The sequence below is a fragment of the Rhipicephalus microplus genome, chromosome 3, assembly GCF_043290135.1.
Source record: "Rhipicephalus microplus isolate Deutch F79 chromosome 3, USDA_Rmic, whole genome shotgun sequence".
Classification (NCBI taxonomy): Eukaryota; Metazoa; Arthropoda; class Arachnida; order Ixodida; family Ixodidae; genus Rhipicephalus; species Rhipicephalus microplus.
Window position 1 is genome coordinate 187,968,159 of NC_134702.1, and position 26,214 is coordinate 187,994,372.

The 26,214-nt window shown below is 45.3% G+C and overlaps 1 pseudogene; it reads left to right on the forward strand.

Moving 5' to 3' along the window:
- Positions 1–26,214, forward strand: part of LOC142804079 (neurofibromin-like) — a 186,368-nt pseudogene that overhangs the window by 71,209 nt on the left and 88,945 nt on the right.

Here is a 26,214-nt window from a genome sequence, read left to right on the forward strand (position 1 = left end):
GAGAGGGATCAAGAAGAAAAGCTGAAGGCGGCGAAGGAGACACAACGGGCTTTCCGCGATGCCAAGACTGGCAGGTATCTGAACGTTGAAAAGCAACTGGTCTGGCATATACAGGAGCTACGACAAGGCGACTGTTCTGTGTCATTGGATATTGTGCAGACTGAGGTGCGCAGAATAGCCCGAGCGCAGCGCATCGAAGCAAAAGAGTTCAAAGCCAGCTCCGGATGGGCAACTCGTTTCACGCGGCGCCATGGCCTCGCACTGAAAAGGCAGACCACCTTGTGCCAGCGCTTGCCCGCAACATATGAGAACAAAGTGGTGGACTTCCACCGTTTCGTTGTGAAGCTCCGACAGCAGAAAGACTTCATTTTATCTCAGATCGGCAACGCTGATCAGACCCCCCTTTGCTTTGATATGCTGCGGAACACAACAATGGAGGAGAAACGTGCATGAAACGTCATCGTCAGAACGTCTGGCGCTGATAAACAACGATGCACCGTAATGCTGGCGGTGATAGCAGATGGGTGCAAGCTACCACCTTACGCGATTTTTAAACGAAAGACGCTCCCAAAGGTAAATTTCTGTCAAGGCATCTACGTCAGAGTCCAGGAAAAAAGCTGGATGAGTGCGGAACTCATGGTGGATTGGGTGAAAACAGTCTAGGGTTGGCGGCTGGGTGGTCTGTTGTTCCCATCCATGCTTGTGCTAGAGAATTTTCATGGGCACCTAGTAGACCGTGTACGAGATGAGCTAAAAGAGCTGCACACAGATCTGGCAGTGATTCCGGGTGGCCTCACATCGATACTGCAGCCTTTGGACGTGTGCTTGAATAAGCCTTTCAAGAACAATGTTCAGAGGCTGTACACCACCTGGATGGCTGGAGGACATCAGCTGACTCCAGGTGGTAAGACTAAGAGGCCGTCTGTGGAAATGTTGTGTGCTTCGATCGTTGAAGCGTGGCAGGCGATCTCCAACGAAGTCGCCAAGAAAAGCTTCAAGAAGACGGGTGTCTTGAATGCACTGGACGCAAGTGAGGATGACATGTTGTGGGGTGCGGATGATTCGGACACCGAAAACGAATCCCCGCTCGGCGACGATGAATTTAAGTTCTCCAACTCGGACTTCAAATAGGGAAAAGGAGGAACACCTACGAATTTTGTGTAAATAAATTTTACGTGTGTGTGTCCAGTTGACGGCTCTCGCTTGTTTATTAAAAGGTACATAGGTATGTTTGTTTTATTCTGAATTAATTGGTAAAGGATACAGTCGCCTTTTACTTGACAAACGTGCATATTTAAAGCGCTAGAACAGAGTAGAAAAAATTTTCGAGAATTTTATCCCACGTAATTGGCGCACCCTTAACTTCGAGCCGGATTTCCTGAATAAAAAAAGTGTGCCTATTATGCGAGTAAATACGGTAATTAATTTTGAATATTTTGAAATTTTCAATATTTAAAATTTTAATTGACTCAAATTGGAATACTATAATATTTGTTCAAATATTTGAAGCAATATAATATTTCCATAACCCTAACTATTTTGATTTCAAGTTTCATTCTGTGACCACTGTACAAATCATTTTGTAAATAAAAGTTCCAGGCATGCATGGTTTTTACCGCATTTACTCACATAATGAATGCACTTTTTTCTGAAAAATCAAAGCAAAGGTGGGGGTATGTTTATTATGCGGAGAATATTTTATGAAAACTTTTTCACTATGAGCAAAAAAATGCGGTAATGCAAAAAAATGTTAGGTCGCTCAGCTTCTTTGTTGCACTTCACTCATCTTCGGTGGTTGAAGGCACGCTATCTTCTGCAAGCTATTCCCGTGCCGCCTGTGCACGCCATAAAAGCGTTTTGCGGCTATTTTTTGTTGCAATCGTTTAACAGCAACAGTAATATCTGCTCTGATCTTGAGGGGCACCCAGAAACGTGCGCTACGACGCCACGACGCACTTCGCCAACTTCGTGGCAACCTCGCACGATTACCGCGATGACGCCCTTGACATTGTAGCAAGCAACCAACATTGCAGCAAGCTACCACCGAATCATCAAAACAAACCGTCGATAACAAGATTAATGACAAAATACGGCGGCCGCCTTGCTTGTAATCGAAGGGAGAATCGGGGACCATGTTGCGGAAATAGTCGCGATCTTCTCAGGGCGACAAGTGATTTCTTTCTGGTTTTTCAGAAACCTACGACGTGATGGAGACGAATGGCGCTTCCTGACAGCCATAGTGACAGCAAATGCTGTCATCGTGGCTCGAAAATTGCTTGCATGTGGTTAGGCCTTAAAGCTTCGTATTTGTGGAAGTGACCATCTGTTGGCGCAAGAAGTTTCGTGACCTTCGCTCGCTGAGTGCTTGTCAGCTGCGATATCTGTACACTAGCATTGTTCGTGAACCTCATTGTGGCGCTTAGATAAAGAAGACTGGGTATGTGCCGCGCACAGATGGAAAGAAAAACTATATGGCGCGTGGCAGCATGCGAAGGGGGGGGAAGCAAGCCAAAGGGGGGGGGGGAGGTCGGCACAATCATACGAAATGGAAGAGATCCAACCGGCAAGGAGGCGCCAGGTGTCGGTTAGCTGAACTGCAGCAGATGAATGTAACGGGTGTGTTTATGGGGGGAGAAGAAAAATTTAAATTTTGACTACTGAAGTTGGGGGTGCGTTTATTATGTGAGTGCGTTCATTATGCGAGTAAATATGGTGTAAGGCTAAACTGACTTCTACCCAAGTTTTGCCTAGAGATAACCTTCTGTGGTAGACAATTTTCACTGTCATATTGGTAAAGGCATTACTTGATTGTTTCATGCATGATAAGCGAAAGTTTGCACTGTCTGTGGTGACAACTCACGAAATATTGCGGAATGCACAGCAGTGGAATGGTGGCATCTTTTGTGAAGCAATCGATGACATGTTGTTTGCAAGATGGGGTCTAAGCTTCTGAACACATGAAAGCAAAAGCTTCCAACGCATCTCTTGGGAGCAAATTATTGGCTCTATGAAAGTTGTATTCATCTTCTCTAGGTGCTCTGAAAATCCTTCATCATATCATTACTGATATCTGCACATGCATCATTGTTGTTTCTGTTACATTTGATTTCTCAAAAGCTGGCGTGGTGACGCCTTTATTTACTCACTTTAAAATGTTTAACCTGCGCAAATTTTCAAATTGCTATGATTTGAAAATGTGTAAATTCGACTACTTGTGGTGATTCTGTTAATGTGTTGCGATAGTTTGAGTGGATGGATGTAGTACCCTAAACGAGGTGATGTGCTTGGCTGCAGGCCTGGGCTACCACAAGGATTTGCAGACGCGAGCAGCCTTCATGGAGGTGCTCACCAAGATCCTGCAACAGGGCACCGAGTTTGACATGCTGGCCGAGACGGTGCTGGCCGATCGGTTTGAGCAGCTGGTCCAGCTGGTCACCATGATTGGCGACAAGGGCGAGCTGCCAATCGCCATGGCTCTAGCTAGTGTGGTCATCACCCCGCAGATGGTCAGTCTACTCTGCCCGGCGGTTCACTTTGCTCCTCACAATATATTCGAGTTCTGTCGTCGCTGCCACATGATTCTCTCGGAAACTTCCAGTGTGCTGACATAGGTTGGATGAGATGGGTTCGTTAAATTTGAAATGCGATGCAAATTTTCTTTGAATTTATGGATCGTATTAAGGGAGGTGAAATAGGACAGGGCAGCATTTGTTCTGATTGCTTGTGGATTCTTAAAGCACCCTTTGCTGAAATCTGCTTGAGAACCCATGTAGTTGGACTGACTGAGTGTACAAGTACAGTTTGTAAGGGATACCGTGTTGTCCTAGAGACTGCAAATTTCTGGCTTGCAATAGTGTTGGTGAATTGCATGTACCCGTTCTTTCAAGTGCACATTCAAAGCGTTTGTTGAGCACTTGTAGAGATGCATAAATTGATAAATCCAAAAGCCACATTACACTATGTACTACACTACTTTACACCATGCATTCATATGCACATGGTATGTTTTCCCAGGTAAACCTGAACCCGCACACTATTCTTGATGTGCGTTTACAGAAACTGCAATGTTTTAAAGGGGTAGGGACACGGATATTCTGGTGTGGCATTTTCTTGCTGTGATATGTTGCAAGAGGCCTATTAGTCATAAAACAGCACATCACTTGCTGCGGCACATGACAGATAATTAATTACAGTCTGTTTATTTCTGACCATTCTCGGTCTAGGTGAGCCACCAGAATGACAGACTGCCGTATGCAAGTAACACCGTCGAGCATGAAAAACAGCTTGCAGAACTGTGATGCCTTTGTACGCTGCCTGCATGGTTTTTCCCATGTGGCACGTTCAACGTGATGTCATTGCCGTTGCTTTCATCAATGTCACCTGGTGGCAGACTTTCATGAGGTTTTCGCATGTCAGTCATGAGTACAGATTCATAAGCGGTTGCCAAATACACTTGCTGGCACAAGATCGGAAAAAGTGCAATGGCGACGGCATCATGATTTAGCCATGCAGCTCGGAGCTCAGTGGTGACGTCGCAGAGGTTTTTTGGTCACGTTCAGGTCGCATGCAAACTTCGAAATTCATGTCAGCTACCTTCCAAGCTCGTGTCACTGCTCATATTTAGTACATGATGAACAGTGGACTCTTAGTAACGCCTGTTTAGGCTCCGACAACGACTGCGACAGGCCCCACCTCACGTAAAGTTGTTGGCCTACACGACGTATGTCCGGTCCGTACTCGAATACGCCAATATAGTCTGGGCCCTTTTTACTAAAGAATTAATCAACAAGTTGGAAGGTGTCCAAAGAAAAGCGGTAAGGTTTATCTTTAACCGATATAAAATGAGCGACTCTCCGACAGAGCTACTAAAACAAGCTGGCCTGTTCACCCTCGATAATAGAATCAAGATAGCCAGGTTAAGATTTCTGTATAAACTAATTCACGGTCACCTAAAATTAGAGGCCTCAGACTATATATCCGTTGATCTAACAAGGCTAACCAGACTAAAACATCCCCAAAGGCTAACTGAATACTCGTTCAACGTAGACTGTTTCAAGTATGCTTTCTTTCCATTAGCAATAAGGGATTAGAATTCTCTAGGCAACTCAGTAACTGGTACCACGAGTTTAACAGAGTTCTTAAGGCTGGTAGAAAAGAAAATTGACACGATGTGACGATAACTTGTTATCACCAAGTGAATGTGTGTATCAACTCAATGGTTTGTGTTTCATCTTCTCACTAAATCATGAAAAGATGTGTAATGAAGAGGTTTTTTTTGTAACCTGTAATATCAAAACCTGTACGGTATGTTACTTTTGTAAAATGTATGCGTTCCTTGTTCATACTTATTCAATGAAGAATGTATAATGTGTACTACTCTCCACCGGCTGTGTAACCCCACATTTTTTGAAAATCTCTGACATGTACTGTGTCTATGCCCTTCCTGCGAGAATCCCGTGAGGGATTGCCAGTATGTTTAAGTAAATAAAATAAATAAAGTTAGAAATTTGTTAAACGAAACAGCTGCTTCTGATATGATTGGTATCATACTTGAATGCAGCCTCCCAGTTCACCTTTCTGTAGATGGAACTCTGGGTAAATGAAACACTGGATGGAACTCTGGGTAAATGGTCCCTTCAGGTTCTCTTTAATGAGAGTATACTGTACACTTGCTCACGAGAATAAGTCTCGCAGGCTATCTCGGCGAGTGGACCCTGCTGACCTTCACCATCTGGTTGCAGGGAGCGCACCTTGAACAGTGGTTCCCTTTTTCTTGTTGCAGGATGAACTGGCCCGTGTGTTTGTGACGCTGTTTGACGCTAAGCACCTGCTGTCCCCACTGCTGTGGAACATGTTCTACAAAGAGGTGAGAGGCACGCACTGGTCTGTGTATTTGTCCTCTTGAGCAACTGCCCGATGATGTGACCTGTACATTTCTCTTCATTATCAGAAGATCTTTGAGCTGCGGCCAGGCTGGCCGCTTCTTAGAGGGGGGAATTTAGTGTAAGCACATTTATCGTACTTCATCGTTCTCACTTGTACATAACCATCATCATCGCAATTGGTCTGGTTCGTTGCTGTTCTGAGCCGAGGCAATCGCGGAATAAACCCTCCTGCTGGTCCTGCCTGGTGAAGTCTTCCTGCATCTTTCAATATTTTAAAATTTTTCTTCCAAACCTTTTTTTTTTTCACATTCTTTGCTTGAAGGAAAGCAGTAAATACCGTGTTTACTAACGTAATGAACCCACTTTTTTTTCTTCTTCAGAAAAGTTGACATCGATTTGGGAGGGTGGGTTCATTACACGGGTGAAAAAAAAAGAAAAAAAGCCACGGGAGTTATAACAGCGAAAATTTCGCATTACTTTGTTACTTGCTTTGGCCCGTAAAATGCGCGGCGAATCGTTTTTGTAGCCCGAAGCTCTTCTTTTCTCCCGTAACGAGCGTGCACGGATCGACGCTGAAGTGTCGTCCTGCCGGTCGGTTCCCATGCTCCTGCGCATGCTTGAACAACCTAAAGTTAGAAACCAGCCGTTTAGGTAGCGTACCAGCTGAATGCGCCCTGCGCAGAATCTGTCTAACTCAGTTCACTATGAAAAACCCAACAACAACAGCAACAACAACAACAAAAAAAAATCGCAGGATCGGATGATGGTGCACAAGCGTTGAAGATGAACAACGCGATGTTGGGGCGATGGGCGACTTAGCATGGCCTCCGAGATGGTGGGTGCATGGCGTGTTTGGTGGGTGCATGGCCGCATGTAACGACTTGATTTAACATTGTTTCAATCTTCAACGGCACTGGCTATCGCACGGAAATAAAATATACAGATACATTAAAAAAGTTTTTTTTATTTATGAAGGACCAAAAAGGGTTCATTATGCGACTGGGTTCATTACGCCAGTAAATATGGTATATGTCTGAAGCACTTGTAGAACAATCAGTATAAACAGCACCAGTTCAATCATATTGGCAAATGCAAGAATAGTTACAGTGACCATAGCTGTATCACGATAAAAAAATAAGGTCGTTAGCAAAATGGTGGGTTCACGGTCATAAGGTCAGGCATAAGATTTAAACTGCCATTTCGCATCAGTTCATAAGATGCTTTGGTGGTAGTTGGGTTGATGTGAAGGAAAGGCTGCTGCCACTTTGCCATCATACCTTTTGGAATGGCTTAACAGCAATCATGGCGGGCGTGTGACTTGGAAGAAGTGCGGCATAATTTAGCGTTTCGTCTTACTGTACATCTTGTATATACTCCTAAAGAACCGGTAGGAAAGGAAAGATGGAAGCTTGCGATGAAAAATGAATAAACAGGCCTTTTGTCGAGCCGATGTTTCGACAAGCGGACTTGTCTTCCTCAAGGCTAGAAGAAAACTTCTGTTCTGTTCTGTTCTATTTTGTTCTAGCCTTAAAGGCTCGTTCACACCAAAGGTGGGGCGGCTTAAGCAGCGAGGCAGCAATGCGGAAATTGGAAAAAACCTCCTCTCTGCACTCCGAAAATGCTCTCAGCACCATGCCCTATCCCGCAGCGGCACCTCCCAACGCTGCGTGCAAAGAAGGAAAGGAAGAAAAGGAAAGAAAAGACTGTGGCGGATTGTTTGCTCTCTCTCAAATGCCGATCTGCGACATGCCTGTGCCTCGCTTCTCCAATTTCCGTCTCTGCACGTAGAGACCCTTCTTTCTTCAAGGCCGCACGCAGAGAGAGAGGAAAAAAAAGAAAGAAAGCCGTCGCAGAGAGTTCACTCTTTCTCTAATGTTGATCTGCTTCTCTCCGTGTGGAGACGCTCCTGCTTTCTCAGTGCAGAAGGTAGCAGCGGAGATGCAGTCGTCGTTGTCTTTATAGAGTGTTTGCCTTGGACTTAGCCGCGCGCTACTATGCTTTGCAAACTGCGTGCGAAATGGATTGATTGACTTGCTGCAAGGCAAATGCGTGTAGACGCACATCATTGATTATTTCAATTAATGACGGATGTCTTCTGATTTGTGAATAAATGTAAGTCTTCTGGAGCTTTCCCATCGTGTGTTCTTAAGTGAGAGGGAAATCGCTTTGCACTGCGGCGTTGCTTCTCGGTCATGTGACCCGCTGAGCACTTTCTCAATCCTCTCTGCTGGCTGTGTGAAAAGTACGGCTCTCTCGGTCGCGCGTGGCGTGGCTGTAAGGTCAGTGTGGGAGTTTTGAAAGAGCCGCGCCGAATGAGCATCAAACTCCACAGAAAACGGTATAGTTAACACACAACGGTTGTTTTATAAACTATTTGATAGAATAATTTAGTTCGTTATATCTATTTACCAGTCAACTTTACTTCGTTGCAACGAGGTTTAAAATGCATGGTTCTCAATGGAGCTTTCAAGGGGAACTTCATTAACTTCGTTATATCCATTATTTTGTTATAACTCCTTACATTATAACGAGGTTTGAGTGTACCTTGAAATAGTTTTTTTATTTTAGGGAGCTTTTAGGATATGGAATTTTCAAATCATTCGCACCATGTGTAAAGGTTGAGACGGGCGACTGGATGTTATTCTATTTAGTGGGAGTTGTAGAGCATTTCATCTATTGCCTATATCATTGGTTCACAAACTAGTTCCAAAATTTATGTCACATAGATTGGACATCCAATCAGGCTGGTTTCTGTTATTATGTTGCACATCCATGTTACACGCTATGGAAGTGGACAGTTGCAAACTTAATTGAGCTGCTGTCATCTGTAGTGATTCTCTAACTTAAAGCCTTGTAATCAAATACACTGATCTTGCAGAGAGCTTAAATTGGTCTGTTAACAATCCTATAGAAGTTGCTCTATGGGCATTTGTGCAAAACTGTCAGAGTTGTTTCAGTGTCTGTGTGATTATTAGAAGCTTGGAAAACTTTTAATGTGTAACAAAAGTGCGTCTATATGTTCGTCATTATTCCGCTTGAGGTTGGAAGACATAAAGGCATTGAGTTTCCTAATATACACTATAGGAAAGTCTGGCGCTAGTGTCTATGGGAGCTGCAATGCACGGCTCTTCAGCGAAGATGGAATGATGGGTAGTACACACATTTGTCTAATTTTCGTACTTCTGGCTTGAATTTGGCTCCGTGTGTGTTCGTGTGGCTTAAAGCTGTTTTTCACGAAAAATAAATTCGGAAATGTTCAGCATTTGAGCATCACAACCTTATTTTTTTAGGCTTATCATTTTGAATCGAGTCACAACATTCAAAAAGGTTCGTTCTTTCCTTCAAAACAAAATCGTAACCAGCCATAAACGAAGCCGCAAGTACGAAGACTAGGCACATGTGTGTACTATCCACCATTCCCATGGTTGCTGAACGATTGCAGCGCCAGAGTTCCCTCTAGTTAATATTAGGAAACTGTATGCATAAAGAGGCTCTGCAACACTTTTTGAGCATGGTCAGAAAATGTAGCCGGTCGGTATTGAGGCTCCGGAGAACAGGTGAGCCAAATATTATGGAGCAGCACGCGACCTGGTGGAATTCACAATAAATGATCAAAGTCACTTTGATTGATATGTGGGGTTTAACGTCCCAAAACTACCATATGATTATGAGAGACGCCATATTGGAGGGCTCCATAAATTTCGACCACCTGGGGTTCTTTAACGTGCACCCAAATCTGAGAACACGCACCTACAATATTTCCGCCACCATCGGATTTAAATGCTGCTGCCGCAACCGGGGTTCGATCCCGCGACCTGCGAGTCAGCAGCCGAGTACCCCAGCCACTAGACCACCGCGTCTTCCATCATTTCTAGAGAAAAGAGAAAGCAAACATCAAAGTCAGCTAAAAATTGCTTTCTCTTTTCTCTAGAAATGACTGAAGACGCTCAAACATTGTTTGTAGGAGGCCATCTATCAGCCATTGGCTGATTTGAACAGGGTGCGCTTGGTCGTTACAGTGCTCGCCGCGGGAGGCCGCAACTTGTCCACGTGTGCGCATGTGATCACACGCAAAAAGCTGTGTATTCGAAGTAAAAAATAAAAAGTGCTCAAGTTCACGACGCGCATCACATATTCTTTTTTGCCCCTGCCATCCCTCCCTGTTTAGCCTCCGGCGCTTTCGCCGGGATGAGAGAAGAGAGAACACAATTGCAGCGTGCGACAATTCTTTATAACTCCACTTGTACTGGACGGATTCTTACAATATTTGCGGCGTTGAATTCGTGAGGTAGTAAGCTCTTTTAGTTGATCCGTTTCACGGTTACTTGAAGAAGTGTTTCAGGGCCCCTTTAAGGGACAAGAAGAAAGTAAAGTTGGTTAGGGAACAAACAGGTGTTAAGGGAATCCAACTGGAAGAAGAAAAAAATGGGCATGAGCATGCAACGTGTAAGCAAGGTAACTGCTGGTCATTAAGAGTAATAGAGGAGATTCTAAGACGGGGCTAGTGGGTGAGGAGGAGGGAGTTAATTAGGTGGGCAGATGAGATTAAGAAGCTTGTGTGGATGATGTGCCACCGCAAGCGCAGGACCGGGTCGACTTGAGGAACGTGGGAGAGACCATCGTCCTACAGTCGGCGTAATAAGGATGATGACAATCATTTGATGATGGCTAGAAAAGAACTGCTGCTGTCCTATGCGCTTACAGTTGTGCCCATCTCATCATCATCTCTCTTTGTCATCTTGTTGTGCCTATGCAGGTGGAGCTGTCGGACTGCATGCAGACACTGTTCCGGGGAAACAGCCTGGGCAGCAAGATCATGGCATTCTGCTTCAAGATCTACGGGGCGTCGTACCTGCACAGCCTGCTGGAGCCCTTGGTGCAGCCCCTGCTGCTGCTGGCTGATGGACCCAGCTACGAGGTGGACCCGGCACGCGTGGATGACCACGAAGACGTCGAGGAGAACCGCCGCTCCCTGCTCCAGCTCACCCAGAAGGTCTTCAATGCTGTCATCTCCTCCTCGGACAGGTACTTATCATCATTGTACCACAGCACTCCGTTGCAGAGTGCAACGTCACGATTTCGGTTCGCAGTCCCAGCGACCGCATTTCGAGTGAATATAGGTGCTTGTGTGAAGCACTATTGAGGTGCCGGTTAGAGTTAGAGAGCTTCATGTGGTCAACAGTAATCCAGTGCTCCAAATCTTTGGTGTTACTTTTAGACCGTGTATTATGAAAATTTATAATTTATTCAATGAATAAATCAGTGCTGGGTAGCATATTGGAAGAAAGGACTTTTCTGTGTTAGCAGTGTTGCAGGTGTACACCACCTGCTATGAGATGCCCTCATTTCCTGGTGCATGTGATAAATGAGAAGTGAGGTGTGTGTATATAGCTTTTAATGTTGTCTTGTTGGCTTCATAGCCCTAGCAGTTAATGTCAGTGGCACTCGCTTACTCAGTGATGGCTATGTAGCGCTCTCTGGTTGGTGAACAGTGCCTACAACCAACGAAGACAGTACATTGTCATAGCTTCACCAAATTTTCACTCTGGGTCCCAGATGAGTGGCTAAGGGAGCTGTCGATGTGTGCAGGTTTCCTCCCCAGCTGCGCAGCATGTGCCACTGCCTGTACCAGGTGCTCAACAAGCGCTTCCCCAACTTCCCGCACAACATCAGCGCTGTGGGCACGGTCATCTTCCTGCGATTCATCAACCCGGCCATCGGTGAGTGCCCCTCTTCTGTTTTGCCTCGGTTGCCTATGAACAGAAATATCCAGAATGCACAGAATGCTGGAAATTATTGCTATGTGAAATATTACCACACAATAACTTGTAAGTCCTGAATTCTGAGCATGGCTCGAGGTTCTTTTTGAGCAGCAAGAACTATTTCACTGAACTGGCAATAACGAGCATTTGTGCCTTAGTCTTGTGCTGGTTCCAGAACTGTTCACGTAAACCGCAGCTGCCAGGCATTCTGGTATAGTGCTTTAAGAACTGTTGTACAATAAACTGTTGTACTTGTTGTACAAGAACTGTTGTACTTGTTGTACAAGTCTGGCATGCGCATTTTATTACAGACCTAAAAATCTAATTTTTTTACAGGTGCATAGCAGTAAAAAAGAATGACAAGATAGCACATGGTGTGAGAAGGAAAACAGACTTGAATATTAGTTTATTGAAAAAGTCAGAGTTTTACCCCAAGGACAGAGCAATAAATGCGATAGCGAGAAATTGTCGAGAAATTGTCATGTTATACAAAGTGAGGCTGACAGCTCAATTTTTTTAGATCCCATCTTGCAAAACTCTACAAAATGCCGGTGTAAGAGAATATGGCCACTCCTGGAACACTTTTTGCACAGTCCCTTCGTGTTGGAAGTGCAGCCATAGAAGGGCATGCGAGCTGTCTGATGATGGCTGCCAAGATAACGACGGCAACCCCACTTAAAGGGATACCGAACTAAATTTTTGCCGCCAAAATTTTAGACCAAATTGAAATATCGGGTGTGGAAATCAATAGGTACAATCTTCATTTTAGGCATAAACTAGAGGAGCATAATGAATTCAATGAGTTTTTCAAAAATGGTTGATGCGGCGGCACCGTGAACTAAAAGTGACGTTTGAGGACGTTACACTTGTTGGAAACAGGCATTACAACAATGTTCACCGTCACTCACGTCTCCAGCCAACTCAGATCCTACTGCGGTGGTGAACCATGCTCCCGGCTAAGGTGAAGCATCAGTGCTTTTGAGGATGGGGGAGAGTGGAATGAAAAAATAGGCGGAAGAAAGCAAGAGGAGGGCAGGTACACATGCACTCTGCACGCACCTGGGAGAATGTGACGTCACGGCCTACGCTTGTGTGTAGCCACCGCACGTTGATAATCCACCAAAAATACAGCCAACTGTTCAAATATGCCCGAAATAAACTCTGTTTATCAGAACAGTGGCGTCTTCCGAGTAGAGCTTCAATGTTTTGATCAGTTTTTCCAATCTATCTTTCAATATCTCTTCGAAATAATGGTTTGCAGTTGCTGCCCTCACGGCATTTTATGCTCGTTAAAGACGGGCAGCCAGTGTTCTCGCTGCTCCAACACCAAGTGTCCCAGTTTGGGTGATGTTATCACATGCGCCCTCCAAGTGACAAAGATCGGCCGGCTCGTTCGATCTCTGCTTAAGCCGCATTTGTCAACTCCACTTGGATGCTGTTACCCGCAGGTAGAACGTACGATGTGCGGAAGCTTTTATCAACATGGACTTTGTGTGAAACAGGCCAGCAATGGCGACGGCGATGGCAATAATGTGCGTACATAAAATTGCTGTGACAATAAAAGAACAAAAATTGCTTTTACAGCTGTTTCAGCAATATCTACAAGGATGGCATGAGCGACAATATGACTGACAGTCTTGTTGAGTGTATGCTTCACTCGTGTGCTCTCCTGTCTTTGAAGTGTCCCCATACGAGATGGGCATAGTGGACCGGCAGCCATCGTCACGCGTCAAGAGGGGCCTGATGCTCATGTCCAAGATCCTGCAGAACATTGCCAACCACGTGGAGTTCAGCAAGGAGCAGCACATGCTGCCCTTCAATGACTTCTTGCGGGCCAACTTCGAAGCCGGTCGCAGGTCAGGAACACCTTTGGCTGTCTACTTGTCTACTTGGCATGCTGCTGGAGAGTTCATTAGACCTTGACAGTCAGGGGCATTGGGCGTACATCGGAAAGCATTTGCAGGTAAAGCAGAAAGGGCTAGCTGTCAGCAAATTTTGCTCCCTGGTGTGGGAACCTATATGCAGTTGGAACACCACTGAAATATGACAGCAGTAACCCAAATAGCCAAAAAATTAGCATCACCCAAAGAACCTACTTGAAGAACTAGATACTTAGTGGGTTTAAGAAGACAAACATACATAAAATGGACTCGCGTAATGAATTTAGCAGATGGTGAAGTAAACATAAAATGTATTTCCTCCAATGTCAGCATGTAAAGAGTGTCAGCTGTAACAAAAAATATCAGCTATGATGAGGGGATTTCTGCAGAGGATACAACTTCAAGAATATTTTGATTTGAGCGAGTTGGCCCATAAAACATGAATGGTAAAGATGAAAGAAACAAGTCCTTTTGTATGTGTTTGTTTCGTCAATGTCATTTGTGCTTTTCAAGTACACTCTAAGGACACAACTTCAATATTAACAGGTTTGGACTGTGTCAACACTTCCCTTCTCTCTGTGCTGTTCTTCCTCTGTGAAAGTCATCCAATCATAGCTCCCTTGTGCTGAAGGCAACTGTGGGGGGCAGTGCTTATCAGGGCACGTGCCGTTGCTGCAGATGGGTGATGCAGATCACGTCTGACTGTGAGTCGGTGGAGCCCGGCAGCCACAGCATGTCATTTGTGAGCGATGCCAATGTGCATGCACTGCACCGGCTGCTGTGGAACCACCAGGAGAAGATCGGTGACTACCTGTCGAGTTCGCGGGACCACAAGGCGGTCGGTAGGCGCCCCTTTGACAAGATGGCCACCCTGCTGGCCTACCTGGGGCCACCTGAGCATAAGCCCATGGACTCACAGTGAGTCACTTATTAGCAGCAGAACTGTTTAAGCTTTCCGTTCTGCCACTTTGAATGACCAGAAAACTAAGCCACACCTAGCACAAGCAATGCAATAAATCAGTCGGCACATGCCCCCTTTGTCTCTTCCTCTTAAGATTGACTGTAATATAATTCATAATCTAAGTCACAGTATAATTCACAGTCTTGCATTGAACATGAAGTATAGGGAGCTTCCGGTCTAATGAAGTGTGTGGTTCACTCCTGCAAGCTTAATAAAGATGAGACATTATCCCAACGTGTGAAAGAATGCCGCATGGATGATTGACTACAAATAAGGACATAGTGCTCTTGACAGTGTACATTTTAAAAGTAAGTATAGTTATAGTCCATTTTCCTGTATCGCCTACCAATTTTGCAGATAATGAGGCTTATAACAAGCACATACATTGAGGTTGACTTCATGTGTGTACAATGTAGCGGTACCTTCATTGGATGCTTTCTGGAGAAAACAAAAGGGAAGCATAGAACAGATAAGTGAAAGAGAAAAAAAAAAAAAGAATGCAGCAGAGAGTTAAAAAGACACAAGAAGAGATAGTACCTTGTTAATTAAAACTGTGCTAATTGAAACTGTGGCAGTTAAGACCGTGCTAATTTAGAAAATACCAGGTGGTCTAAGTTTCCAGAGCCCTCCACTACAGTGTTTCTCATAATCATATTGTGGTTCGGGGTTGTAAAACTCCATGCCATGCTAATTAAAATCTTGCTAATAATCTTGGTCAGCCGCAAGCTCTATTCTTGGTTGAGCTTTTCACCGCTTGTACAAGCGGCTTACGTTTTTTTTCCTCTTTGCTTCTTGAGATTTAGCCCTTAATAGTTTGTAGCTTTTACCCACTTTATGAGCATTATGGTCTAAAATATTTCAGTAGTTTTGAGAATCATTTAAAGGAAATATCATCTGTGCAAGAAAAACTTATCTAATCTTAATTTTTGCACCTGATAGTGTGCCCAAGTATTTCAGCTACATTTTGCCAGCTTCTGGTGTCTGACAATGGACTGGTGTGGTTGTGTTGCATTGATGGGAGGGGCCCAACATTGGAGCACAAAGGGTTAAAGCCTGTTAAGGGTAGGAAGGAAGTGATGATGGCATCCCACCGCTGCCACCAGTTGTTAAGGGCTCGAGGTCGATGGCAGGAATGGCGGGCTTCTTTTTAGGGTAGCTGACTTCCCGGCGTCGTCCGCATAGCCGATCTTCGCCAGTGAGGAGCCTGTTAAGAGAGACTGAACGAAGGTTTATTTACATTATTGAAGAAAGATAGAAACTGTACGGGGATCCATAAGATCCCGCATTATGTATAACAGAGATTCAGTTCATGATATCGCTCATGAATCTGCTCAAGATTCAGCACTATTTACAAAAATTCTTCGGCTTTTATAGCCCACCGTCACCGCCCTCCGAAGGAGGCGGTGAGTACTCTTGCCACAAAGCAGTGGACGAAGTCTTTTTGGTTCACCCACCAGAAACAGAAAGGGTGCAGATATTGCATCACTCGACTGGGCGAAACGGTTCAATCGTAACAGGAACGCACCATACAAACACGCACCTGGCCCACGCCTTGAAGGCACCGCAGGGCGAGGAGCTAGAGTCCAGAGAGGGAAAGTTGAGCTCCTCCGGGGAGATGGCCGCTAACCCGAACGTCAGCAGCGGTCCATGCTGTTTTCAGCTTTAGGCAGTCCAAACGCTCGATCCCGGTGAACGGCTTCTTCGACGCGTTCCCACGCTTCCAGGCTGTCACAAAGATGACAAAAGATGGCCTCACAAAGATGACAAAAGTTGAGTCAGGAGGTTGTCTTAATGAGACCAGCCACAGTGGCGCCGTTCCCCTGCTGTTCGTGCCCATTCAACAAAAGGCTTGTCTCGCAAAGCTTTCGTTGAGACCCGACTGCTTCCTGGAACGTCTACCGGACAGCGTCTTGTAGACCGGGCGCCGATGGGGTTGAAAGGCTCCCTAGTAGACCGGCTTACGCACAATGGCGTCTGCCCAGACGAATTGCCGGACCAAACGTAATAAGCCCAAACGAATTGACAGTAAACATTTTGTGGTGGCATATTTGCATGGCAAGCAGCTGCTGCTCACTGTTCACATTTTTCTTCGTATGGTGACTGCTGTAGTCACGTTACAGGAGTTGAGGTCTTGCGACAGCCCACCTGCAAGGCACTCGTTGGTGGTTTGCTTCAGCAGCAGTGGCAAAAATAGCACAGAAAGCGCTTCTGTCAGAAACATGGAGTTCTTGACTCTGTATGAAAAAGTGAGTGAGGGGGTGGAGCCTGCGGGCAGGAAGTGGCACATGGCAATGCACTGCACTGCCAGTTTGTTCTAGCCTCCACTGTTACTGGCTGCATTAAGGACAGTTGGCTTGAATTATAAGGTTGCATATTGTTGCAGCTAGTTTCAGATTTATGAAATTGCATGCTGGATATCTGGAAGTGGTAGCAGTACTTTAGAGTGAAGGCAACGTTTGGCTTTGGGGACAGAAAGTTCTGTCTGCAAAATGTACATGAGATAGCGGTGTAGAATCACAGCCGAGTTGCAAACTGCATGTTTGTAAACAAACAACCACAATACAGGCTATGTAAGATAAATTGCCCCGCTGCGGTGGTCTAGCGGCTAAGGTGCTCGATGGCTGACCCGCAGGTCATCGGATCGAATCCCGACGGCGGCGGCGGCTGCATTTTCGATAGAGGCAGAAATGCTGCAGGCCCGTGTGCTCAGATTTGGGTGCACTCTAAAGAACCCCAGGTGGTCTAAATTTCCGGAGCCCTCCACTAAGGCATCTCTCGTAATCATATGGTGGTTTTGGGACATTTAACCCCCGCATATCATTCATGTAACATAAATTTTTGGCGATGCATACATACGCACTCTTGAGTTATTCTGCACTTCTACAAAAAGCTAAACTCTGTGAGATTGCTTCAGTGACGAGGCAAAGGGGGCACTTAGTAGGAATTGATGTACAGGGTGACAAGTGGAATTGTGTACGCGGGCTTGGTCAGCATTTGTGTGCAATCGTCCACTCATAATGTTCTGTGCACTCACGGGACACTACTCCAACATTATGTTTGCTACCAAAATAAGCCCAATGCATCAGCGCTTTGTTTGTGACCCTGCATCACTTTTGAAAGAATGAATATTATGGAAAAGCAGAATTGCCAAGAATGTCTTTTGCATAATCTTTTGAGGTGATTTGTGTCGTATAATTTTCTTGTAACACACACCAACTAGGCCAGTCAACAGAAAAAGAAATCCTGATGGTGTTTTTTTCGCTTTGTTCTTTGAAATATACGGGCACTTGCTTGTGGGCAAGTTGAATGCATAAAAACACAACAATGTGTGGACAGCATGATTAGGTGACACAGAAGAGGCGAGCGCTAAGGTACAGCCTCCTAATTTTTTTACCTAAACACGTGAGAATCGGCTGCCCAGTCCTAAGGTGTTCTTGAATCTGGATACCACCCCCACTTTTTTTTAACACCATTATCGTGATATTTTTTGTTTTCCGAATGCTGCCTAGTTGAAAAAAATTGGTTGAGTGGTTGTGCCTGAACTGGATTGGGCTGTGCATACATCCACAGGTTGTACTACGTAAAAATCAGCATTTAAATACTCCCCCTGTGGTTCACACAACACTTCCTTGAGGTGAAAAAGATGTCTGCATACCTGCCAAGTCTCCCGGATTACCCGGGAGACTCCTGGATTTTGAACGTTTCTCGCGGTTGTACGGGTCGTAGGAAAATCTCTTGGAAATCTAGTTTTGCTCCGCGCATCCAGTGCTTTGTCTGGCCACTTGAGCAAAGTTGCTGGCCACGTAGTAAAAAGGGTTCTTTTTTTTTTAGCAATGGTAGCAAGGTTCAACTCGGTACGTTTTCGAGAAGTGAAAATAGCGCCAGAGCATGTGGCCTGCCGAGTAAGAGCAGCGAAATCACACATGGCTGTGCAGTTTTTGAAGGTCACGCACATTAACTAAAAAAATAGAAAAAACTTCATTGTAGTAGAGAGGGGTGGTGACCCCGTGGTACAATTGATGATTTTAGCATTCCCACGCAAGAGAGAAAAAAAAGGAGAGCAAAAAGGGAGTGCCTCCAGCAGGAGCCTTTGCTTGACATGGTGAGCGCTCCTGGAATGCGCAGCGCTCTTTGTGCCGGTTCTATCTATATTCAGCCAGCGGTAAGGGTGTGTTAACCTTTGGGGGGGGGGGGGGGGGGAAGAGCGCATAGTCAGCCCTTTACATTGACATAATAGGGAGTGGCATGGCGACTCGGGCGAACAAAGAGGGCCGGAGGGGGGGGGGGAGGTGACGCTGCACCGGACCTTCACTCTCCACCACCTGTACCCTGAAGGGGGCCTGCGCATGCTTATGCCCACAGCTCATCACGCACTTTCTGTACCTTCCCTTTATGCGATCCCTTTTCCCCTCTCCATCAAAGAGGGGAACACTGTTCGAGGAACCCTGCCCCAGTTCCTCAAACCTAATGGCAGGGCCTCTTTAAGCTGCCCCCCATGATTAACCAGCCGCTTCTCCTTTTCGCAAGTCAGAACTTTTTTAAATATGTTTTTTCTCTTTTTATAATCGGACCGTTCTCTCCTCACTGTCTCTTTTATCCCCAACCTCCTTATTTAGGGTTCTTCCCCGATATCCTTACCTTTTTCCTTCAACATTCTTGTTTTTTTTTAACTCAACGGCAAGGGTTGTCGAAAAGAGTGCCTGACGGTCTCTGTTTTCTTGGGCTATGAGCGGAGAAGGTCCAGCTGGGGGAAGGCGAGCGGTCGGCAGGACTGTATTATGGTCCCTTGCCCGACAAAATAGCTTGTAAGCAAGCGACAACAGGACTCGCACGCGGAGCGATGTTATTGCATGTGCCCTTTGTGCGACAGTGACCGGCGGGTCGTTTCATCTCTGCTACAGGCATGTTGGTCCCTAGCGCTAGGGCGCTTTTACTCGCATGTAAAACAGACGATGCGTGAGCGACGTTATCGGTTTAGACTCTGTACAGATCAACGGCGACCACAAAATTATGCTGACAGTGTTCATATAATTGCTATCGCAATACCTCCCCCCCATAGTCGACATATTGTATACCTCCCTCCTTCCCGCTGAGTAGATCTCCCAGATTGCGTTTCTCCAAACTTGGCAAGTATGCGTCTGCCACTGCAAGCCAAAAATAAGACAAAAAGGCAAAAAAAGCAATATGGAGGTGGGGTTTGGTTTGTTATGCATGAGTGTGTGGAAAGCCACACACTCATAAAATGTGTTACAGTAGACTCATTAAACGGAATGTGAAGGGACCAGGGAAATATGTTCCGTTTAACAGGTGTTCCGTTTACTGAGAGATGACCAAGGGTGCAGAATACGGGAACGGAACCAATCTTGCCAGAAGAACCTGTTCCATTTAAGCAGCTGTTCTGTTTCACAGATTTCGGTTTACTGAGAGTCTACCGTATTCCAAAGCCTTCATGCCGTTTTACATTAGAGAAAATGAGTAAACTTTTGAAATATGTTAATCTGACAATGACAGGGGTTTTAATCACTGAAAACGTCTCTCGCAGGTGGAGCAGCATGGACATGACGAGCACCAAGTTCGAGGAGATAATGTCCAAGCATAACATGCATGAGAAGGACGAGTTCAAGTCCATCAAGTCGCTCAACATCTTCTACCAGGCGGGTACCTCACGTGCCGGAAATCCCGTATTCTACTACATTGCCCGCAGATACAAGTGAGTTGTGGCCACCTTGTTGAGTGTTCTTGTCCTTGCCTAGAGCGTCTCCGCTTGGTACTGTTGATTTTCTGTATGCCTGCACAAGTAAAGGAAGTGGTGAGGATGGGTTATTCAAAAAGCTCAGTACCAGGGCCGTTCACTGTAACGTTCATTGCTTGTCACTGCTGGTCAAAATTGAAACACGTGACAAAGTATGCTTCCAGCTCTAAGGCTTCCTCTTTCTTTTTTGTGAAAACATTCTGAAGGAGCGCGCTCTTTTTATTTTGTTAGTGGGCTTTGAAACAATCTTGCAGAACACTTAGCTGTCAGAAGAACTTAACGAAACCTGTACTGTATTATTCAAACATGATTTATTAGCAGTCTGTGGCTGGCTATATCACACACCATCTTAACAGTGTACTGCATTGGGTGAGCCAGTGCATAGTTGTTTGCGAAACTGTGGTGTCATTTTAAAACACAAGCTTAAATAAAAGAGAAAAAAAATGAGGAAGAAAGCAGTTTTACTTTTTTGTGCACTTTTTCATGTTGCACGTATCACACCTGGCGGCAGTGGCCACATTGCAGTCGAAACAAAATGAAAAAAATCTTGCCGAGCATTTATCTGGAGGTTTAAGGCATGAGGAAGAGCAATAGACTAAGGTGCACGTGTGGCTTGTATACCCAAGAAGCCAAAGTCTTGCCTCAGTTCTGTATAGACCCAAGTGGCTTGTGTGGGCAAGCTAAATGCAGGCCTCATGCATTGCATAACATAGAAAGTGTACACGAGGTTGGTTAAGTTGGTCTTGGAGTTTTCATTGCACTGGATCTTATTGCCCCGCACAGCTGACACAAAAGTTTATTATTCGTTCGCAACTTGAAAAAGGTGTACAGGTTGTGCTTTGTTTTCTAGTGCACAATTGTCAAACCATTTGTTTGTTGCTTGTACGTGATATATAAGGTGAGCTGGTGTAGTTATGTTGTACTACTATTATGTACAGCTTTCAAAAGAGCATAATTGTGCCAGCTTACTGCCCGACTCCTTGCAAACCTGCCTGTGTGAATGAAGCATCTTGGTTTCAGAATTGGCGAGACCAATGGCGACCTGCTCATCTACCACGTCATTCTCACTTTGAAACCCTTCTGCCACAAGCCGTTTGAGCTCATCGTCGACTTCACGCACACCTGTGCTGACAACCGGTTTAGGGTGAGTGTGGAAAATTGAAGAAAATCCAGTCTGACTAAGCATAAGCAAAATGTGGGTGTATCAAATATGCTTCATAGGTGTCTTGAGGTCGTCGGTTAATGTTCGGTGTGTGAAGAAAGGGGAGCTGCTCAAGATGTTGTTAAAACTGATAAGAAGCAGACAGATGTGCATTGCACAGCCTTTGTTTTGTGTGTTCCCAGAAGTTATTGTAACCACTGCATGGCTCCATGTCTGTCAGTTAAGAATAAGCTAGCTACTATCAACATTTCTATTCGTATGCATTAAATTCTTAGGCACTGTTTATCCTGATATGTTCCTCTGACTGGAGCAGCTGATGTGCAATAAATTCTTTCGCAAAGCAGTTCTTCTCAGGTATATCAAACTAATTACTGATTTGAACAATTTTTAAAAATCCTATACAAAAGTGTAGCACTCAATTTCAGGTACAGTTGAACCCCTTTATACGAGCCATGCTCTGAGCAACAATTCTTGCCTTTTATATGAGATGTCTCTTATAAGCAGGGTAACTCGTATGCTCTTTCTTGTCAACCTGTATTTTACTGTAGGCAGAATGGTGTCTCTTACCGTATTTACTCGTCTATTGAGCCCACTCGCATAATGAACCATTCCACACCTTGGCCCTTGAAAGAAAAAAAAAACTTTTTAATGTATATGTTCATTTTATTTTGGTATGATAGTCAGTGCGATTTGAAACAATGTTAAATCAAGCCATTATATTACAAAATAACAATGCAGTGAAAGTCAGAATATAGTTTAGCAACCATGCTGAATAGTTGCAGGCAGCGCGAGCACAGACGCTGTCAATAAAAATTTGAAAGTGTCGCGCCTCTTGTGGCAAAAGGCCATCTGTCGAATGCAGGAGCAACCTCTTTGCCGATAGTGCCACGCAAGCACAGCGGCACAAAAACAAACCAAAAACAAAGCGCATGGCCTCCTAAATGGAGGGCACGCAGCATCAAAACACATCACGCGCCCGCCGTCTTCAGAGGTCATGGAAAGCGTAACCACGATGACGGCGCGTCGTGCACCAGTGGCGTCTACCGCAACGTTTGTGTGCCACCATCCGATGCTGCATTTTTGTTCTCTGATTTCTGATTTGTCATTGCAAACTTTTTTGGGACACCTGCTGTGCAGGGCGCGTTCGGCTGGTACGCTAGGTACACGGCGGGTTATAAATAGCAAGCGCTGTCGTATAGGAACTGAGGGGCTGGACGACACTTCGGCGTCGATTCGTGCGCTTTCGTTACGGGAGGAAACAAAAAGAGCTTCTGGCTACAAAAAAGATTTTTCGCGCATTTTTTGAGCCAGAATAAGCAAAGCCGTCACGCGAAATTTTCGCTGTTACAACTCTTGTGGCTTTTTCTTTCACGTAATGAACCCTCCGCCAAAATTGGCATCAACATTTCTGAAAAAAAAGGTGGGCTCATTACGCAAGTAAATATGGTATATCATCTCTTATAAAGGGGTTCAACTGTATATCGACATCTTATTCACGTCCCACATTTGGTATGTGAAATCTTGCGCCACGCCGCTCCTTCACGACTGTGCTTCCCTTACTGGCACTCGATAGTTGCATCATCAGAAGTATTTGGGCTGACAATGTAGTGTTGTTTTAAAGGGCCACTCACCAAGTTTGACAATTTTGAGCTGACAAGCGCAATGCGTAGAAGGGGTGTCATGGGGACGTCTGCCAAAATTTGCTATGCTACATGCCACGGAATGGGGCCAAATTTCAAAATGAATGCTGCTTTCCTTTCGCGGGCGCGTGCCTAGAGAAGGAGGGCATGACGTGCACGTATGAATTGCCCTACGTGCACAACAGCGCAGTGGGATTGGTCCCCTACGTAGGCAACTGCGCTCTGACATTGCCAACAGTGACACGTGACATTGGAAAAAATTTTTTAACACGACATGCGTAGTTTATGTCATTTGTTGCTTGAAGGGATTACTAATAAAACTTGAGATAAATGATGAGACACAATAAGGGAATGTACGTGTCCTTTTTCCATTTTTTACTGTGAATTGCAACGAGATGCAGCGCTAATGATTCGACGTTTCGCATGCGTTCGTGTTCCCGGGGTCAGCACATCAAACAGATGATAGCCGAAGCGAAAGTGACACTCCTTTGGATTCGCTCACACATTGTTCTCATCTATTCTACCATGTCTAAGCCAGCATTTCCAAATCGTCTTTCAGAAACAGGCAGTAGAGCACAAAATAATGCTGGTAAACAAAAATACGCTGTTCGCGTGCTCGTGGGTTTGGCTTGTTCGGGCACGTCATGAGCACGTGACCTCTTGGTCGCATACCAGATAGGGTAGGGAAGAGATTTGGCTTGCAAAGGTTACGCGGGGGAGCGGCAAGGGTTTCGAGCTCGCCTCCTCTCATCCTCGTTTCGCGCCGCTTCGAAAAATCAGTTTTCTCAGCTTGTAATGCACCGATTGAAAAATATTTTTGCAGCTTAATGCTCCTCATCAGACACACAACAACTTCCATGGTCTAACTAAAATTTGTTATGGGGCCTGGTGAGTGGCCCTTTCACAAATGTACTTAAACAGGTCATTGAATCTGAATTGAATGCAGTGCATGCTGTGGAGGAAAATGAGCAAGATGTGAGCAAGATTTGATGTGTGGATGGTTCCCACTGCAGAAATTTATTTGCATTCCATAATGGTGGATAATATTTTGAAAACTTCACAGCAGGGCAGTCATGTTCAGTACAAACATTATATAAAACATACTCGGGAGGAATCCCTGACACCCTTTAGAGCATGTATTTGCTGCCCATTTATCCACTTTTTGGCTTGCAATGCCTACCAGTTGACACAACTGAGCCAATTGACTCAGAGTGTGGACGATGCTTAATCATACCATAAAGTACCTTTTGCATTTTTGGTTGGAGAAGCTGGCAGGCCATTAGTCATGCCTTCAGCACAAGTTTGGCCTTGGCAGAAAAAGATGGCAGCCTTCGAAGGATTCACAAGTTCAGCTGATCGTCAGCAGTCTAGCCTCAATAAACATCTTCAACTGTGTCTTCGGCAGCGCGTTTGGCTTAGTGCCACTGTACAGATTCTGGAACACAGGGTGCCGCTGGAGCTAATGTTTTGACAAGTGGTCTTGCTTTCTTCAAGGCTGCAACTGCTTACTTTACAGTGTGTATGTGTGTGCTTAATACTAAAGAGTCTCCTAAAATTAAGTGGAATCCCGATTTTACGACTTTCTTGGGGTTGTGCAAAATCGTCGTAAAATGCGGGCGTCGTAAAATCCAAACATGGAAATTTACGCCCACAAAAAAAAACGTTTAGCAAGCGAATTAGCGAGAAACCTTAACGCAAACTACCAACAAACTCTACAGGGCTCTAAAACAAAGTGAAAAGAACACTGCCGCGCATGTAATAGTTATGATTCATTAAAACGAACTTTGAGTGCATCGCAATCCGCTCGCGTAATACTTAACAGCTGTAACAAAACATGGCACACACTTGAAAAAAAAATCTGTCTCTTCTGCACTTTCTTTGAGCCCATCTGCAAAAGCTTCCCCTGAAGCTTGGAAATCTCCAAAAGCACATCCTCCGTGGCGTCGAATGTACATACGTAGCTCCTGATGCCATCTATGCGCCGTAGCATATCGGCAAATGACGTAGAGATGGCAGAATCTGCGGCAGCAGCGTCGTTCGAGGTCGCAGCAGCGTCACCACCGAGAAGTTCTTCCGCGACTGCTTCTTCCAGCGACAGTTCACCGCAGGTGGCAACGTTGTCGTCAGCCTCCAAGAAATCAACAAACGTTGTAGGCGGGTTCAAACGCTTGAAGTCGTCGTCGATGGCGCTTGAATCCTCGTCCATCGAGGATGTGGAGTTGCGAGCAGTGGAGGCAGCCTCTCGCACGAAGCCATAATGCTTAAATAAGTTAGCAATTCTGGTTTGCGACACTGCGCTCCACGAACTGGCGATCATGTGCATAGCGTTGAGCGAGGAAATCTCCTTTCCTCCTCGCTGTGCTCCATTGCCGCTAGCCGACACTGCACAAGCCGCTTTCTGTAGCCCTGCTTCACGCACTTGATGATTCGGGCATCCAGCGGCGGCAGACGGCTTGTGCAGTTTGGCGGGAAAAACACAACCTTGGTGTTCCGCAGGCAGGTCGTGCCGGGTGGGTGGCATGGCACGTTATCCACAAAAAAAATTTTTCTCACCTTCGCACCTATTTTGTTGTCTAACTGCTGTAGGAACTTGGATATAGCGGACATCATCCACGCCTTTTTGTTGAAGTCGTACCTGCAAGGCAGCGTCTGCAAATTCCTGAAGCACCGTGGCTTGCCAAATTTCTCTATTACGAGCACCGGCAACTTTTCAGAACCATCCTCGTTAACACGGAACGTGGCCGTCAAGCTCTCTTTACTGCGCTTCCCTCTGTGACAACTGTTACCCTTTAAAGTAAGGGTCTGCCCGGGCTGCATGTGGTAAAATAGGCCACTTTCATCTGCGTTTAAAACGTCGCAAAGCCTGTATTTAGCAATCAAGTCCGGCAGTGACCCTTTCCACTCCTGCACTCTGCAAACGTCTACGGAGGAGCTTTTTCCACAGGAGCGGCTGAAGACGATATTATTGCGCTTTTTAAAGTGATCCAGCCACCCGTTTGATGCCTTGATATCGTTGATGCCCAGGCGCAATGCCACAAGGTCGGTCTTTTCTCAGAGAATGGCACCGTCAATATTGATGGCAGATATTCACAATTGAAGCAGCCACTTCACCAGCAATTTCTCCAAATTTTCGTGTTCGCCTTCTTTCACATTCTTCCGTTTCAGTCCGAAC